The following is a 17,472-nucleotide window of genomic DNA, read 5'->3' on the forward strand; positions in this document are numbered from 1 at the left end:
AGGAAACCTGAATGGAGATCGATATTCCGACCGAAAAATAGGACATTACATCTGAAAGATTACTGGCAGACCATTCGCAAGCTCTCCACGTATTATTTCGCAATCGGGTTCAGCAAAATCATCGCGCTCGATTGAGCTATGGCTTTAAATAAGAAAAAGAGCACGCGTAACATCGAATTAGAGCAGAGCGCTGCGCTGCTTGAAGAGAAAATAATTCGAACGGCAAACATCGTTACGATATGAAAGCAAAAGCGTCCGTGGAAACGGCAGCGGCACAATAAGCCGGCGCGATATAGATTGATGGAGCTGGTCGTGGGTTTATAGAGCGCGTGCCGCGGCGATCTCTCATTCGGAAATTAGCCTACACGACGCGCACAAAGCTCTTTAGCGAGCGCAGCGGCAACGCACGCAATAACTTACCTGCGGGCGGCGCTCGATATGCGCACGTATTCCATTCGATTGCCAACCACTGAAAAGTCGTCGCGCGTCGCTTTCCGCTCTTTCGCTCGATTGAAATCTAACGCTCTCGCCTCCCCCGTTTATCCATTCACGCTTATCGCGCCATTGAGCCTCTCTTGTTCTTTTCCCTTTTTTTCTCGCTGCTCGCGCCGCGCAGATTTTTTCAGGCTGCCGCCACTTTCTGCCCAAGAGTCCATTAAAAGATAACGAAGCACTTGTCGCATCTAGCGCCAGCTGTTATTACAGCTAAGAGCGTATGACGCTCTCGAATAAGGATAAACAGCCAATTAGTTTCGAGCCCATTGATTCTTGACGACTCATACACGTGATGCTGTCACAGGTGATTCGCTTTATAATCACAACTGAATTGACTCGTTTCGTCAGAATGGCGCGCGCCTTTCGCCGCTAATGTTCACTGGAACGGCCCCATTTGCCAGAATGATTTTAATGGTTGGAACGTTCTATTTGCAAGTGCAGAAAAAGCAATCAACGATGGTCGAGCTCTCGGTTGCCCCGACCATTCGTACTTAACAATTTTCGCTAATAATCAATTAAGGACGTTTGCGCGCGCGACAGCGAAGAGTCGCGAGTCCGCTTGCATTATTCATAAAGCAGGCATAGCGCAAATAAAGGCTCAGCATGCGCGAGATGAAACCGAAATTGAAAAAGTCAAAGTGTTTTCCAGGTGAGAGGGTACGTTAAAAATAGGTCCTACGTCCCATAACGCACGCAATTTGTTCGTTATAAGCGCGCGGAGGCAGCAGCACAGCATGCATGTGCGAACAAGTTTCTCCGTCTCTTTCCCTTCTCTCTCGCTCTCCCTGGTGGACGAGAAAAGCGTAGAGGTATGAGATCACACGCGTCCTCGCGTCCCTTCCGAAACGGTCCAACGGCCGACAGCGCAGCGCCAGCTTTCTCGTGTGAGCCTAAAAAAATTGTCCGCGGCTTTCTGGCGAATGATCCAGCCCGAGTACCTTGCATCTCATTAGAATCAATGGATTAGCCAAATTCATAACTTGGACGTGATTACGCTTCGAACGAAGAAAAATCCGTTTTGACACGTTCGCACAGGGCATTGGCATTTCTGCAAACGATCAACGTTATTTCGAATGAGAATCCGAGGTCTTTTCGAAAGCACAATCAGAACAGAATCGCGCGGCGGGTTTCTCGCAACGAAGCTAAAAGCAAAAAAAAGAAGAAAAAAAAAACGGTGCAGAAGCCAAGGCGTGCTCGGCGAGAGAGGGGCGAGAGAGAGAGAAGTCTCGCTGACTGAAAATCCCCGTAAAGCGTGCCAAAGCGCGCGCTCGCGAAACCCGAGTAGCAGCGCGCTGCCCACGGAGACGAAGAAGACGAAGAAGCGGGAACGATTTCGCAGGCAAATCCACGGTGGCTGACGGACGCCTCGGAATGTCCCCATTCACTCGGCCTCATTCATCGCTCCTTCCCCGTGCGGTGGCGGCGGCGGCGGCGGCAGCAGCGGCGGTGCGACAGGTGTTCAAAAGCATAAAACTTTGCAGTCCGAACGGGACCGCCAATTGTATACGCGTACACGATTGAACAGGTGCTGCTACGCTGGCGCGAACGCGCGCGACAAAAGATATATACAAATCCGGCCGTCGTCGTGCGGCTATTGCTTTTATTTGCGAGCGAAGCGCGTAATTTGGCGAGAAACAACCGCGGAAAAAACAAGAAAAAAAACGGGTCAGTGCCGTAGCCACGAGTCGCTCGCGGTTTTTTATTGTCAATTAGCTGTGGAAATGTCCTTTCGGCGGGATATCGAGTTCCCGATTCATTTCAATTTACAACCTCCCGGTAATGATAAATCCCCGGGCCGATAGCGATCGGTCGACTCACGAAAAACATCAGAGGCGAGGCACGCGTTTGCAGAGATACGAGCTTCGGATGTCGGGCCACGAATTAGAATTTCCAATTAATTCGGCGCTGTGAAATTAGGGATGCGTCGTATGCAAAAATTCTTTGTTCGGCCGGGTCTTTATTGTGAGATTATGTTAAGCGCTTCCCAGGGAAGAAGACCTCCGCTCCGTACACTCGATTTGCTGAGCTAAGCGACCTTTATCGCTAACAAGGTGGAGGTAGCATATAATACGCGCCGCAGGACGAGATTTCATTAGCATACGCATGCGCGCGCGCATTTCCAAAGTAAAGAGCGAAAAATCTGGGAGGAGGTTCGGATTACGGCCGTTGGCACCTGCCACGTCGTCGTCGCGTACGCGCACCTGACTGTCCTCGAGGAAGCCCTTCATCGCTTCCGGGAAGACGCATCTCCGCGGGCGCGCCGCTTGTGCGCAGCCTCGCGCCGGATCAGCCGTATGTGCGCGCGCGTGACCGCGGCTCGCGCTCGATTAGGAGGCCTAATTAGCGAGCGCGCGGCGAAAATTTATTTGACTTGATTGTCTAATTATCAGCGCTCGATTCCCGGCCTTATCAAATTTACAATCGCGCGCCCGTCGCGCGCCAATGTTTGTTTACAGTCGCGCTCGTAAAGTATCTACAACGCGCCTGCTGTGTGACAAGCGCGCGCGCCCAGCCGAATTAAAATATTAAATTGAACTAAACGTCGATATTGCGTAAGGTGCGTTCACGCGCGAGCACGCATACTTGGATTAGTCATCGCACGCGCGCGCTCTCGTGCGTGCGTCTGCGTGTGCGTAGACGGGGGAGAAAGAGAAATAAAAATGGGACGGGTCAAACGAGTTTTAATTGATCGTGAGCTTATGCCATACGTATACACAGGCACACTCGGTAATTTAGTCTTGCCACAGTCGCCGGGACAGAGAAATTGATACAAGGGCGGCAGATTGTTTAGTGTGAGCGCCCTCGCGGAATGTTATGTACTCTTGCTCTCGTTCAGACTTAATTAGCATGTTTATAAAATCTGCTTAATTTATGGTTACTACTTTCATCCAGTTTTTTTACGCGACTCAAAAGTATCTTTTGCGAATATCCAATTGGCTTCATTGTCGTAACTGAGCGAACAGGACAGTGACTCAATAGGTGATAACTGGATCCAACGAATCTGCTTTCGATTAGATTTCTGAAATGCGAACGTCGCTCAAGGAACACTCGGAAATAAGCCTGTTCTCAGCAGCATACAGCCAGCCAGCCTATCCACTCCAGAAACCGCCCCAAAAATACACTTGTAAGCCTGCTAAAGAGCTGACCGTTAACCGACTGAATTCTTCAGAACACTCGAAATCCATATCTTTTGAAAGGCTACTCGGTGGAAAAAGAAGGAGCGGAAAATAAAAGGTCTTTGAGGCCGATATGCCTTCTCATTAGCCGCTCGCCTCGACCTCTCGAACAAAGCAATCTCTCGTGCGCGTGAACTGAACCTGGGCGCGCGCGGCAACAGATGGCTCGCCCGCAGAAATCCACCTGTTGATGCCTTTACGCACGCGTATATGTACGGCAGGACTCTCGCACGTCCAGCTCGCGCCGCATCTTCTTCTTCTTCTCCTTCTTCTTCTTTTTATTTCACGCTTCGTCCTCGCGTGCACACGCCCACTATCGCGGATCCCTTTCGCCGAAGAAGGTTCGACGTAGATTAGATTTGGGCAGCCACATGGTTTTTTTCCTTCGCGGAGGAAGTGCTCGAACGCTTGTACGTTGTACACTTGAATTTCTCGATAATCATCTGTGTTTCTCATTGACGATCGCCTTTATTTTTATTCTCAAGACTGATCGAATATTTTTTCTTCTTCACTTTTCGAACAATTAACCTTTGCAATGAGCCATGGACGAATTTCATTTTTAACGAAGGCATGTATGTAAATGAGACATTGCTAGGTCGTAAAGTAAATAAATTAACCGTTTAAAGTAGCATTGAACAATCTTAATGGAATCTTCGGATGACAAGTTAAACTTAAAACATGCGCGAGAAAAGAACCTCTATTCAGGCAATAAAGCGCAGTATTTATCGATTGCGCAATGGAAAAAAAGCAGAAAGAGACATGGTGTTTGCAGTAAAAAGCCATTACCATGAAGCGAAGAGCTTCGTCGTCATCGAAAAAAAGTCAAAAGAGAAGGAGAGAGGGAGGGAGAGAAACGCGAAAAATCAACAAACGCTCGCTTCACCGATTACACCTCGTAAATCGTCGAAGCCGCGCGCGCTCGATAAAGTCTCTTTGCAACGAAGAGAAGCTAATCATTCGGCGCCAGTATCTAAATTAGCGGATGGTTCTTGCTGCGCGCGCGCGCGCTCGCGGCACGACCTCCTCGCTTCTCTCGTGCATGCGCTCTTTCTTTCTCTCTCTCGTTCTCCTTCGAGCGGTCGACATGTTTACGTTAATCCCTGCTTGGCGCGTTAACCTTAATTTTATTTGGCTCTCTCTCTCTCTCTCTCTCTCTCTCTCTGTCTCTCTGACTCTCGAGTATCGTTTCGGTCGTCGGGATGTAGCCAAGGTCTACCGGCTTATCGTCGCAGATAAGTGTGTACAAGGTTCTCTCGCCGGCGCGAGAGCCGATGAGTAAATAAAAATGGCCTAACGCGATTTATCAAGCAAATTGAAAACGTAATTTCAGCGCGCGCTCGCGCGGCACCGTCCGCCACTCTTCCGGGGTATGTACACACATGTGCGCCTGCGCGGGTTCCGAGTTATACGAATGAGCCTCGCATCCATCAGCGAGCAAATTAATAGCCATCCCCGATTAATCTCGCGAGTGAACCTTTCACTGATGCACCGCGGCCGCACGTAAATAGGCAGCTCAAGCGCAAAACACAGCGCGCAGGTATACAGACTATATGTACCACAAGCAGTCCCCTTTGTCGTCGCTGTCCTCTTTTATGGAAAAGGTATGGAGCAGATGGTTAGGCTGTGCGCGGAGGAGGAATCGCGCCGTTGAAGCCTTTTGATAAAAAAAGAAAAAGGAAAAAATCCATGATCGAGCTTCCGTCTTGCCGGGATCTCTCTTTTTGTGCTGTCATGCTCACATGTTCGTAACGAATTTCTTGTTTTTTTTCCAAATTTCGAGAGTGAAAGTTTATAGTTTGCGAGTGAAAAAAATATACATACCACAATGCACCGCCTATCAACCACAGGTATGCATGTTTAAGTGAAAAGGTAATTTGCGGTTGTCGGGCAAATCGTCAAAATAACAGAGGGAAAGAGAGAGAAAGGGGGGGGGGGGGGGAGTCCGTCCGGTGACACTCGCGCGTAGCAGATAAAGCGTATACTTAGAAAAAGAGAGCGAGGCTGAGATCTAGCGCTGGAAATCTCTCAATTGGCGCGTGCATCATCCTTCGGCGTTCACACGCGCGAGAACGAGCGAGCGAGCGAGGGGGATGGACCACCTACACGGCTGTTTCATGCGCCACACCTCGGTAATGACCGGTTGTAAGGTCGCCAATTCCCACGGTGTTTCCGCTATTCCACTCGCATAATGAGAGAGAAAGAGAATGACCTTTTGTATATTTTTCGGCGACAGTGCGCGGGCAACTTAATTAGCGAGGACGACCTGTCGGCGCGCATTACTGCAGCGCTTGCATTCAAGGACAGTAGGGGAATGCGCGAGGCAAATTTAGCCTTCGTTATAAGCTGCGCATACGGCCTTTACATAATGAGGTACAGTTACGCCGCGCAGCTTTACTGTTATCACGCGACTGTTTGACAATTGCGCGAGCCTTCGTTAATTAACTCAAATTTCGTCTCGTCTCGCAAGCTGCTGCCAATTATTTCATTAGGATGCACGTTTTCTTCCACGGTGATTTCGCGCGCCAACCGGAGGCCGGCAGCAGAGGCGAGCGGTGCGCATTCGACAATCGGAAATGACGACATGCCACCTCGCGGAAGAAGATACAAGCACCGAGGCTTCCCAAATCAGCGATCAATAAACTCAGCGGGTTGGCGTATATACACGTCGCCGAGTCAGCGTGATTATCAGGGAAATCTTACGGGCGCGCAGGCGCGAGATTTATAGACAGCTTAAAGGTGACGAGGCTTCGCGGGAAGCAGGAAACGCGACGACCCACGCGCAATTTCTCTGCCGCGCGGCGCCATAATCGTCGCCATTCGCGGCCTCGTAAATACGTACCTGCAGCCACGGCGCACCTGCTCGCTGCGAAGCAGTCGCCACGAGCCCTTCCTCCTCCAGTGCCGGATGCGCCGAGCCGGCTATCGACTTTTCCGCGCGCATTGTCGACTATTCTCTCTCGCGTCGCTCGCGACTGGCGCGCAGTTGGCGCGCAGCTCTCGAGTCCTAATCGGATAAATCAGGCGCAACGGCCGTCGCGCTTTCTGCGCGGCTGGGCAGAGCCGCGCGTCCTCCTCGGATATTAATTCGACTTTACGATTAGCTCCGTATTTACGATCCATTGATTTCGAAATCCGTCGCGTTCGCATACATTCCTCCTCGGCGAGATTGTTTCCCGCTCGAGCGTGCGTGTCTGCAAATGACAATGGCAATCCGCCGCCGCAGTCAAATAAAACGATATCCGCGAATCCAATCAGCGTTGTCGCGCACGCGCATACAATTAGATAGACTCGTAAAGAGAACAATAAATCGATGAGTCATGCAGTCATTGAAAACGGCACCTTGTCTCACACTATAAATAGCATCAACGTCTCAATAGGCACCTGTCAGCTTCCTCCGCCTCGCTTGCGAAAGCGAGATCCCGCGCAGGCGATTTTCCCGCTTTTCCGTCCCGCTGTTTTCGCCGCGAGACTCGTCACGGTGCCTACCATTGCTATGAGCGGCCGACTTTCTCTCGAGTGGCAGCCGCGCGTAATACACTTTACGCATGTGCAGCGCCGCCCAGCTGGGGGGCCTAAGTGCGTCGACCGCCTCTCCTTCTCTAGTGCGCAGACGTGATAGAGCCTCATGCCATTATTGGCCGACGCGCTCTCCATTCGTTCGACGACAAAATGAATGGGCCACCGCGCCGACGCGGCGCGCTGCAGATGCGCCCACGGCGCGCAGCGTCCTTTGAAAGTCCGATTGCTAAATGTTTTATTAACGCACCGAGCGATGCCACGGGTGCCACGGGCGCAGCCCGTGCAAGTAATATCGGCACGCGAAAAATCGCCGGACAAAAGAATTTCAATAGGTTTAATTACACTCTAACATTGAACTCCTGAACTGCGTAACGTTCGCATTACCCTTTCAAATCGCTGGGGGAGGGAGCATCGAAAGGCGAATAACTCGTTGACAATCAGAAATCTCGATCACGACTCTCTCGTTGCATTACATCACGGCGTACGCGGAACGGTGCGCGCGCGCGTGCCACGTCTAAATAGGCGCGTACGAAGAAAGCGCTCGTCCGCGATGACACGGGGAAAAAAAGATTGATCGACTTACTTGTTCGCATCCAAGTGAGAGAAGAGGAAGGAAAAAAAATGAAAAATGAGCCAGCTCTTGCGCAACGATAAAGCGAGTGGCGCGCGCGTTTCGTCAGCATCCGAAAGAGCCGGTGCACGCGGCGGACGTGTAGCGGCACGCGCGACCATCTCCAATGACTCACAGCCACCTACGCGTCGCTTGTGCAACGCGCGGCCGACAGCGCGCGAGGCGCTTTACTTTTCGACGGAGGTGCGATGGCCTGCCGCGCGCGATATCGCGCGCCACGACGATTATCGCAAGACGAGCGCGCGCCGCGCGGTTCGCATTTTCGCGCGTCGCCCTCCTCTCGCGAGCGCGACCGACTCGAAAAATCGTCACGATAAATATTGCGAATTGCACCTTTCGCCGAAGACTCGCTCGTAAAGAGCGCCGGTAATGACCTTCTGAAAATGAAAAGGCAGTTTGCGCGCCGGGATATTGTTTATCGCGCGGCCGATTAAAATCACTTCTGCCCGGGCAGATTATGCAGATCCTTTGATCGACGGAGCATTCAGCGCGGAGCGGCCGAGAGACCATTTTAATTATCGCCGAAATTTTTCGGGCGCACTTTCGAGGCGAGACGAGCCTCGCCGAGGTATGCGCGCGCATGCAATTTCGAGACAATGAAAGCGATACGCCGAGCCGCTGCGCGGCCCATCTGGCTTAATGAAAAATGATTGCAAACGAGAGAGGAGATTCGCGGTGTCGCCCAATCCATCAGCGAGCTGCCCCTGCTGCTGCTGGTGCTGCTGCTGCTGCTGTCAGGGTCTGAAACTGACCCAGAAATGGAACAAACGGAGGCAGATATCTGCGGGGCCTCCCGCACACGCGTCTTGCCGCGCAGGCGGCAGAAAGAGCTGATGTATGCGAGGAGTACAAATGAAAATGGCGCTTTACAGTTAAGCCGCAGTGCTTAAAACTCGTAATAAAAGCACGCGCGACGGGCATTGGGAATTTTTTCGCCACGTCGCGAAATTAGCCGAGTTACTCAAATTATTTATGTAATGAAGAGTAATGGGCAGCGCGTCGATAAATATTCGGGAAAATCGTTAAGCGCCCGAGCCGCGCGCCCAACAATATGACGCTTTCTAATTAATTTTTACGATTCCAGTTAGCTTTACGACAGATGCGGCGATAAAATAAAATACGAGATTCGCACCGAGCGCAGAAGCCCCAACTGACCCAGAAATCTCGCTCGAGCAAGGAAGGGCCTTATTTCCCCCCCTTTTTTTGCTTTACGAGGAGGCGAATCTTTGCTTGCTGCACTGCTTGGCCGTACGACGACGACGACGACGACGACGACGACGACCACAAGTATATACGGGAGAGCGGCTAAATTAGCAATTGTAATGCCGCTGCCAAAGCAAAAGGAGCAGAAAAGAAAAAGAGCGCCAAGCGGAGACAATGAGCGCGAGCAGTGTGTCGCTCGTCGCCACGGCTCAGAGAGAGGACAAACAAGAAAAAAATAAAGGGCGATAAACGCGCATTATCATTTATATTATCGGATTATCCGCGAGCTTTTAATGAATCGAAATGGCGAGCGCGCACAGCTAGAGAAAACGAAAGCGAAAGAAAAAGGCCGAAGGGTCACGGAGGATTCGGCTCGAGACGCGCCACGCATACCGTTAGCTGCGTGCAACGTCGAACCGAGGATAATCGATAGCTCGCTCGCGAGCACACCTATACCTAGGGCACGTTGCGTTCGCGAGACGAACCTCCTTCATCCTCTCATTGGCTTGTTTTCTCGGGATTATTCGCGCAGTTGAATGGACGAATCGCTTCGGTCGTTAAAATGATTTATACGATAATTTGGATTGTAAACACGCGGCCGAGCTGCCGCGGCGAACCTATACGCGCGGACCGAGCAAGCGAGGAAAGACGAGAAACAATGAGAGCGACAAAAAATAAATCAATCAAGGTTAATCTCGGCAATTTCTCACTTAGCCGCGAATTAAGCTTTGGGCGCGGCGTAATTGAAATATCCGCGGTGCAATAACGCGCAAAAATGCGCGATTACGTTGCCCGAAAAGCGGCGCCCTTTTCCACGCCCTTGCTCCCAACAGAGCTTCATTAGCCGGCGAAATTCATCTCTCGCTCGCTCAGCTGAGCGGGCCATCAAAGAGCGCGATAATGAGCGGGTCAAGGGCCGGCGTAATGAATTTTTTCGCGCCTTTTTTCTTTACTTTCTTGAAAATTACCCATCACCTCCGGTTCTCCTCGATTTACAAGTTGTAAGCTCTCTCTCCCGAGCGCGCGTTCGGTTAGATTTCGATCTGGCGATAATGAATGACAAAGGATTTTCGAGTTTAAAAGCCATTTAAATAACAAAATAAGGTCAAGCGGACTCGACGTGTAAGTGTCAAAACTGGAAAGGAGAAAAAAATGAAATCCCGTCAGCGCGCGCGCGCTCACACACACACATACACGTATACGCGGGAGTGAAAAAGATTCCTTCCTCTTTTTTCGCTCGACGATCTGATAAGACTGACAATTAATCTCTTCATTAGATAAGAAAGTGCCAGCGACAGAAGTCATTGATGGCTGCGAGAAAAACGCACCGGAGAATCCGAATTGTAAATAGGCGCCTCTTTCGAATTCGTGGCTCTCTCGTGAGATAGAATCGCTCGAACTCTCCTCTTAGTGGCTCGTGCGTTTCAATAATTCACGAGGATTCTGTGGCGTATGGCTCTCTCTCTCTCCCCTTCTTGGCAGCGAAGCCGAGAGTAGCATCGGAAAGAGAGAGAGAGAGAGAGAGAGAGAGAGAGAGAGAGAGCGAGTATTATCTACGCCAGGAGCATGTGTATTCTCGCATACCGGTACAATGTTAATGAGAGGAATACCAAAATCTCGCTTCTCATCTCGTAACTAAACACATGTTAATCGGCTACTACTGCTCTCTGCGCTGTCGAGGCTGTGCTTGTGCTACTGCTGAACGTACCGCTGAATCGGCAAGCTACTTATTTCTTGTTTTTCTCTTTCACCCTGTCTCTCTTTTGCCCTTTTTTTATGCGCTTGTTCGAGAATGAGACGTGAACTTTTTCCCCCTTTGAAATTTCAATCTCACAAACTTTGCTAGATGTATCAACGCACAACATTTTGGAAAATATCTTTTAACATTATCAATAGTCGACAAGTCGGGGACTGTTATAAAATTAATTATTCAAATGACTTACTGTTAAAATATTTTATCGCTCTTTGACTTTTTATTCTCAGCTCATTTTATAATACGGTGCAAGCAGAATGCTCCAATGCAGATTGTTTTTTCCAATGTAGCGGAGCTTCATCAGATACCTGCTTACTTCTAAAAAACAAAGACGGACGAAGCGTTAATGACTTTGGCTTTTTTTGGTTCATCTGTTACACATCTAATCGATGATATCAGTTTAAAAGCAGGTTTTATTTATTTTTGATCGAAAGAGAAAAAAAAGGCATAAGCCAGTCGCCAAATTTGGAAGTAGGTCATCGCCACGATACTTCTTTACAGCAGGCGAACAAACCTGAGCTTGTCTCGGAGAATCGAATTATGCAGAGGTTGTCGCGATAGTAAGGCGCGACAAGAGTGGCGAGGAGGCGGTGTAAGCCGAGAACCGCAGAAATGAATTACCGCACGGCGCTGACTGCGGCGTCGTCGGCGGTGGTCCCTCCGAAAATTATTGCGCGAATTTAACAAGGCCCGCATCGATAGGCGCTAATTGTACAGGCGCGATCAATTATCTCGCTCGCGCGATGTCCGCGTAATTAGCTGGATTAATTCTTACACCCTCTCCTGTTTACTGTAATCGCATCATTTTTTTCTTCTCGCTCGCTGCTGCTCACGAGACTGTTCGCTCTGTCGTACGTGAAACACGCGCGATGCATCCGATGGATGTTTATCGCTCGGTGTTAATGCTTGATATTTTTTTATTTTCGCCGCGAACGCGTCTGATTGTAGCTCGAAGGCGCGAGTTCGACGGCCAGCAAAATGGATGCTCGGTCGAGCGCTGCCCATCTCCGCTCGGAGACGAACGAAATCGGCCGGGAAATAATTTGGCGATATGAGCCATGGGAAATTCCGCGAGGATTCTAATGAAAGCAGAAGAGGAGGCCATGAGAAGAAGGTGCACGTCGCGGATAGCTGAGCAAGCGAGCCGCCTGCGGCCCGATCACGATTCTCGTCGAGAGAGCGAGCGCTGATCGGTAAATCAGCCAACGATGCAGATCGCCCTCTAGCCTTCTTCCTCTTTCTCTCTCTCTCTCTCTCTCTCTCTCTCTCTCTCTCTCTCTCTCTTTACAACTGGTGCACCTTACGAAAAAAGGACGACCTAACCACGCCACAAACTCGCCACACGTTTTGTTTGCCTTTTCTCATTCATAAGCCTTTACAAATAGGTTGCATGCTTTTCACGAGGTTCCGTTCGATTATCTACCCGCTCGAGCTCGAGATTCATGACATACATTAGGATTATTATTTATAGATTGTACTCTTAAACGCCGGTATTTTATTCCCTTTTTATTCGTCATTCTCGTTCATTTGAACAATAATTTTCAAACGGGTAAAAAAGAAGAAAAGAAGAAACAAAGCACGTTAAACATTCCAACTTTTAGATACGCGCCGAGTATAAGTGGAGTGTTGAGTATCCATTATGCGCATTTTAATGTTTCGCGCAACAAAAATATTTGGTGCAAGCGGCGAAGGTTGGAAAAGTATAAAAAAGGCAATTAATTTCTCTGGTTTTCGTCTTGAGAAGGGCTTTACACACGATCGTTAGGCCCTCGAAAGCACGGCACTCACCGGATAATAAGAGCAATTAAGGTCAGGCAGTAAAGCGCGCGCGCATCGGCTTTGGTTAATGAAGCGCACTGCTCAATAAAATTATTGCGAATGTGGAGGGACGCTTCTGGACGAAAAAAGTGCTCTAAAATGCAAAGAAACCGTCGGGGGGAGAAAAAAAAATGCCAAACGTGCCCTCGTGTAAAAATCAATAGGCATCAAAATTAGCCGAACGCGCTGTGCGTCTCGCGGGTGAGAGACAACACCTATAATTTGGCGCTTAATGTCTTGCGCCATTACATTAGTGCTCGCACTAGAGAGAGAAAAGGAGAGAGAGAGAGAGAGAGAGAGAGAGAGAGAGAGAGAGAGAGAGAGAGAGAGAGAGAGAGAAAGAGACTGTAATTTGGCAGCAGTATAAATTCCGCGCGGGTGCGGATATTTATGCTCGCTATTTCGTGGGTTATATGCGCGCGAGCAGACGCCACGCGGACTAAACGGCCTGATTTATGTGATATTTTACAGTGATGTCATAACGACAGCCGAAGGTGTCTGCGCGGCGAGGGTTGCGGTCGCGCATGCACGAACCTCAAGGCTGCGTTTTTCTTTTCCTTCCATTGTGCTTCTGTCGAAAACGAAAAAATGACCGCCCTCGGCGAAATGTCGTCGGGTTTTCAGATACCACGGCGACATGTATAGCCATGCGTTCATTAAGCGCACAATTGAAACATTACGCGATTCGATTGCGTCGCTTCGAGAACGATGTCGTGTGTGCGAAGCTGGCATATCCAGTTTCATCCGAGCTTGGCATAATATTTAAATGAACGTCGAGCAGAGAGAGTGAGAGTGGACACGAACAATACCGTTCAGTGACCAGAGTAAAGTAGGTATATTTAATATTCCATTGCGGCGGGGGAGGGAGAGAGGGAGAGACGGAGATGGAATGGACACGTCGCGTCGCGAGTGAAGAAGAAAGAGGGACACTCGGAGAGAGTTACAGCTGCCATCCACGTCAGTCGCGAATATTTTGGCGAATTTATGCCTAATAAAAATTAACCAGAGCCAAGTTTCTCTCTCTTCCACTGCTGGTCGCTTGCTCTCGGTGCGGTCGCGCGAGACGTTTAACGACAACTCGCCGATGACGCAGTGATTTACGTTTTTGCCTTTTGCGTGCGTTCGCATTTCGCTCTCGCTCCCCCCCTCTCTTTCTCCCTCGCGCCCTCGATCGTCCCTTCGATCTCGCGAGTGCACTCGAGTCATCTTCCAAGTGTGTCGTTGGTGTAAATCAGTCAACGTCTACGCAGGATTAGGCGGCTCATTGTGCGAGTTTAGGTCCCGAGACGTCGACCAAACCTGTACTCTTTTATGTTACTTTTTGAACTTTCATTCCAAAGCTATTTCGAAGTTTATCTTTTATTTTTCGTCGGGCTTGCAGTTATCAATATCGCTTTTCAAGCTTGGGCACACCCATCACTCGCAAATAAATTTGTTTAGCGGAATTCATGAGCCTGCATACCCACGGACGACCGTCAGGAAAGCAAAAAAAAATATATACACCAGAGTCCAGCTGAAGTCGCCATTGGAGGGCGACGGTGAGGGTGACTTGTTCAACGGTGTTTCAAATGGAAGCCCGCGTGCGTCCCTTATCGGGCCTCGTCTAAACAAACGCGTCGGAGGGTAGTGTTTGTTCCGTTGTCGCGTCGGCTTTTGATGTGACGCGGGAGGGGGGGGGGGGGGGGGGGGGGGACGAGTGTAGATTGCCGACCGCAGACCACCTGCTGCGTCTATGGGAATTCGTGAGCTTGTGTCGCTCGCAAACAATGATGGCAGCTCAAAAAAAATCGATTCGCCGTCACCTGCAGTCCAAGCGCAAAACGCGTTCCCATGTGCGACACTGTAATAAACTCCTAATCACTGAGCTTTCGTCGCAGCCCTAATGACATAGCTCGCGCACCTTGCGCTCTTTCTCTCAGCCGTGATACGATCTCTAATTGTTGGCTTTCGAAATATTGATTTCGCGCTCGCGCGAATTTCCATCGTCGGGGAGAGAGAGAGAGAGAGAGAGAGGCCAATTAAATTTATTATGCTAATTGACGTATAGCAGCGATACTATCGGACGACGTGCTGACAGGTCCTGCTATCGTAGAGGAGAAAGGGACACAGAGAGAGAGAGAGAGAGAGAGAGAGAGAGAGAGAGAGAGGTGAGCTAGGAGCGCCCCGAGAGATAGCGCCGATAGCAATCTTTGATGTATCATCCTCTTAAAGTCTTTCTCGCCACCTTATCTCTCCGACCAAGAGCGCGCGCGCCAGCGGTCCTCCGCCTTCTCCTCCTTCTCCTCCTTCTCCAACTCCTCCTCGCCCGATGCGCAGAATTCATTCCGGGTCAATGCTTTGCTTGCTCTTTTTCCTCTTCGCTTTCTTCCTTCTTTTTTTTTTATTCGTCTTTATTTTATTTGTCCTTCCTTCTGTCTCTCGGCTTTCCCCATTGCGAAACTAAACTTTCAAGATTTTTCCTTGTCGATTGGAGCCTTTTTTCCATCGCGATCGTCGGTAGATTATCTACCACAATAAAAGATTGACTCTTTAATTTACGTTTTGTAGCTACATGGTTATCTCAGACAAAGCTCTCGTCGACCCGTACTCCCATCGGTATCTATATATAAATTTCGCTATTCACGCGCTACACGCTGCAAAATTACGTTTGCAAGATTTTTTCTTTGGAATCACGACAGAAACGAAACGTTTGAAAACAACATGGCAATAAAATGTAAGCCACATGCCGAGTTTCGGCACGTCAACGTTCGAAGCGAGCTTACCGCATTATGGCCAACACATTTATGGCTCGCAGGAAAATTCTCACGAAGCCACGTCGCGCTACCGAGTGGGCAGCAAAGCGCAACCCCGGTGTTTGACACATGTGTCCAGTGGCACGCTCGCTCGCTAGCTCATGGACAGGTACGCATAACGCGCGACGGCAGGCGGGCCGAAAAAAAGAGCTGTTTTCGTGCGCACGAAACGCTCGGGGTCCAGCGCAGCTCCAGATGCCTGCCAAATTTTCACTTTCGCACGCGAAGCTCAGGACTGTCGAACACATTGATAGCACGTGTGGCGTCCAAGCGCAGCCCCGACTGTCCGTCCGTCATCACGTGCCTGGAATTCTCGCGGCAAGTCTGACAGGTGATTTACACGTGCGAGATTTACTGCGCGCGTTCCGACTTTTTCCTCCGGCTGTTCTTTCTTTCTCGTCTTTTTCGCCGGGAAAAAGAGTGCTGCTCTTGCACGTGGCAAAACGCGGCAAAACGTGCAAGAGCACTCTTTTGAAATGTCTGCTGCTCGCGTGCTCGTCATTACAGCCGCGGAATTTGGACTTACGCGCGTTGAATACCCGTGACGCTTGTTCGAGCGGCAAGCGAGCAAGCGAGTAACTGTTATTCGATCGATTTGCAACAATTAGATTTGCAAACGGGGGCTACCAGGTGCTTTGCTGGAATACACGGAACAATGGAGCAGGTGTCGTGACCGTTAGACAGATAGCAGGAGGTTGGAGGTGGCGCGGATTAATGCTTAATGTTCACGAGTCGGTGTACATCGAGGACTGTATGGATCGAGAGTAGTGCGAGAAACGCGGCGAGACTCGAGGAGAGGAGCATTAGAGAGGCTTTTAATGCGCGATATCTTGACACAAGTGCCGATCTCTCGGCTCTGCTCGCTCCCCGAACTATTAACTCGGGAGAATTCCCAGAGCTAAGCCTTTATCTGAGCGCGACATTTATATTCCACCCGCTCTCACTCTCTCTCTCGCTCTCTCTCAACAAGGGCGACGAGCAGCTTTCTTTTCTCGATCGCTCGTCACCACCGTCCTCGTCTGCCCGCCGACAAATCAAATGTTTATTCCGCAACGAGAATCGATACCAATGACCTTTGCCGTAGCTCCGTACGAAGTGCACGCGCGCTCCGAGCTCGCACTTGGGAATAAATTTAGCTAAGCAAATCGAGAGCGATCGATCGCAATTCAAATCGGCCGAGTGGCGAGAGAGCGAGCCGCCGAGTAGAGCGACGTGGTCGCGCTGAAATGGCGCAGTTGCATCATGATCAATTGCCGTCCAGCGCGCGCAGCTGAAACGGCGTGGGCGCGTCGACATCTCCACTTTCTCCAGTTTCTCGCGGATCGTTTTGAGAAATCCGATACGTGCAATGCAGTCGACCGGGCGACATCGCGCGCTCACGCCCGCGAAATTGATACTGTTTCCAGTTCCCGTGTCGCTCGCGCTCAATTTTTCGCCGCGACCTATAAGAGAACGGACCGTTTTGCGCGCATAAGTTGATACTGCTAGTCCTCGTTTGTGCACGGATAGTTACATTGTGCAATGTCAGCACGAATTTTTAGTCTGCGCTCATTTTTATAGTCGGCATGCCTACTCTCACTTCTGCAAATAAATTTAATTCGTGGTTGTATTCCGCTGAAAAATAAAGTTGACATGTATACCTGGAAAATAATGGAATTATTTTACTTGTAGAATTTGTGTCGCTTTGAAACCACATGCATTTTTTAATATGTTGTCATCGACAAATTATTAAATCCAAATAACGCTCACGAAAACTCGTTTTTGACAAATTGAAGCACCGTGCAAGTAGTGCGAAAATTTTCGGAAGTGAGAAAGAAAACGCATTTCAAATAACAAAAGTAAAAAAGACGAGAGAGAGTGGGGGGGAGCTCATCGGTGAACACGTAGCACTCAGCGGTTTTATCGCACAGGAGGCCATAAAGCGCAACACCTCGCCTCCTCGCTCGCTCGCGCCTCCAATATTATTCAAATATCTTAATAGCTGGCGCGCGAGAACAAGTCCCTGGCAGGGCCTCGGCTTAATGCTCATTGTTGCTCGGCCGCCCGAAGCTCGGCTCGTAAGCACGTCTCTATACGCGCCGCCGA

Source organism: Phymastichus coffea, unplaced genomic scaffold, assembly GCF_024137745.1.
Source record: "Phymastichus coffea isolate CEN01 unplaced genomic scaffold, Cenicafe_Pcof_1.1 PCOF00115, whole genome shotgun sequence".
Classification (NCBI taxonomy): domain Eukaryota; kingdom Metazoa; phylum Arthropoda; class Insecta; order Hymenoptera; family Eulophidae; genus Phymastichus; species Phymastichus coffea.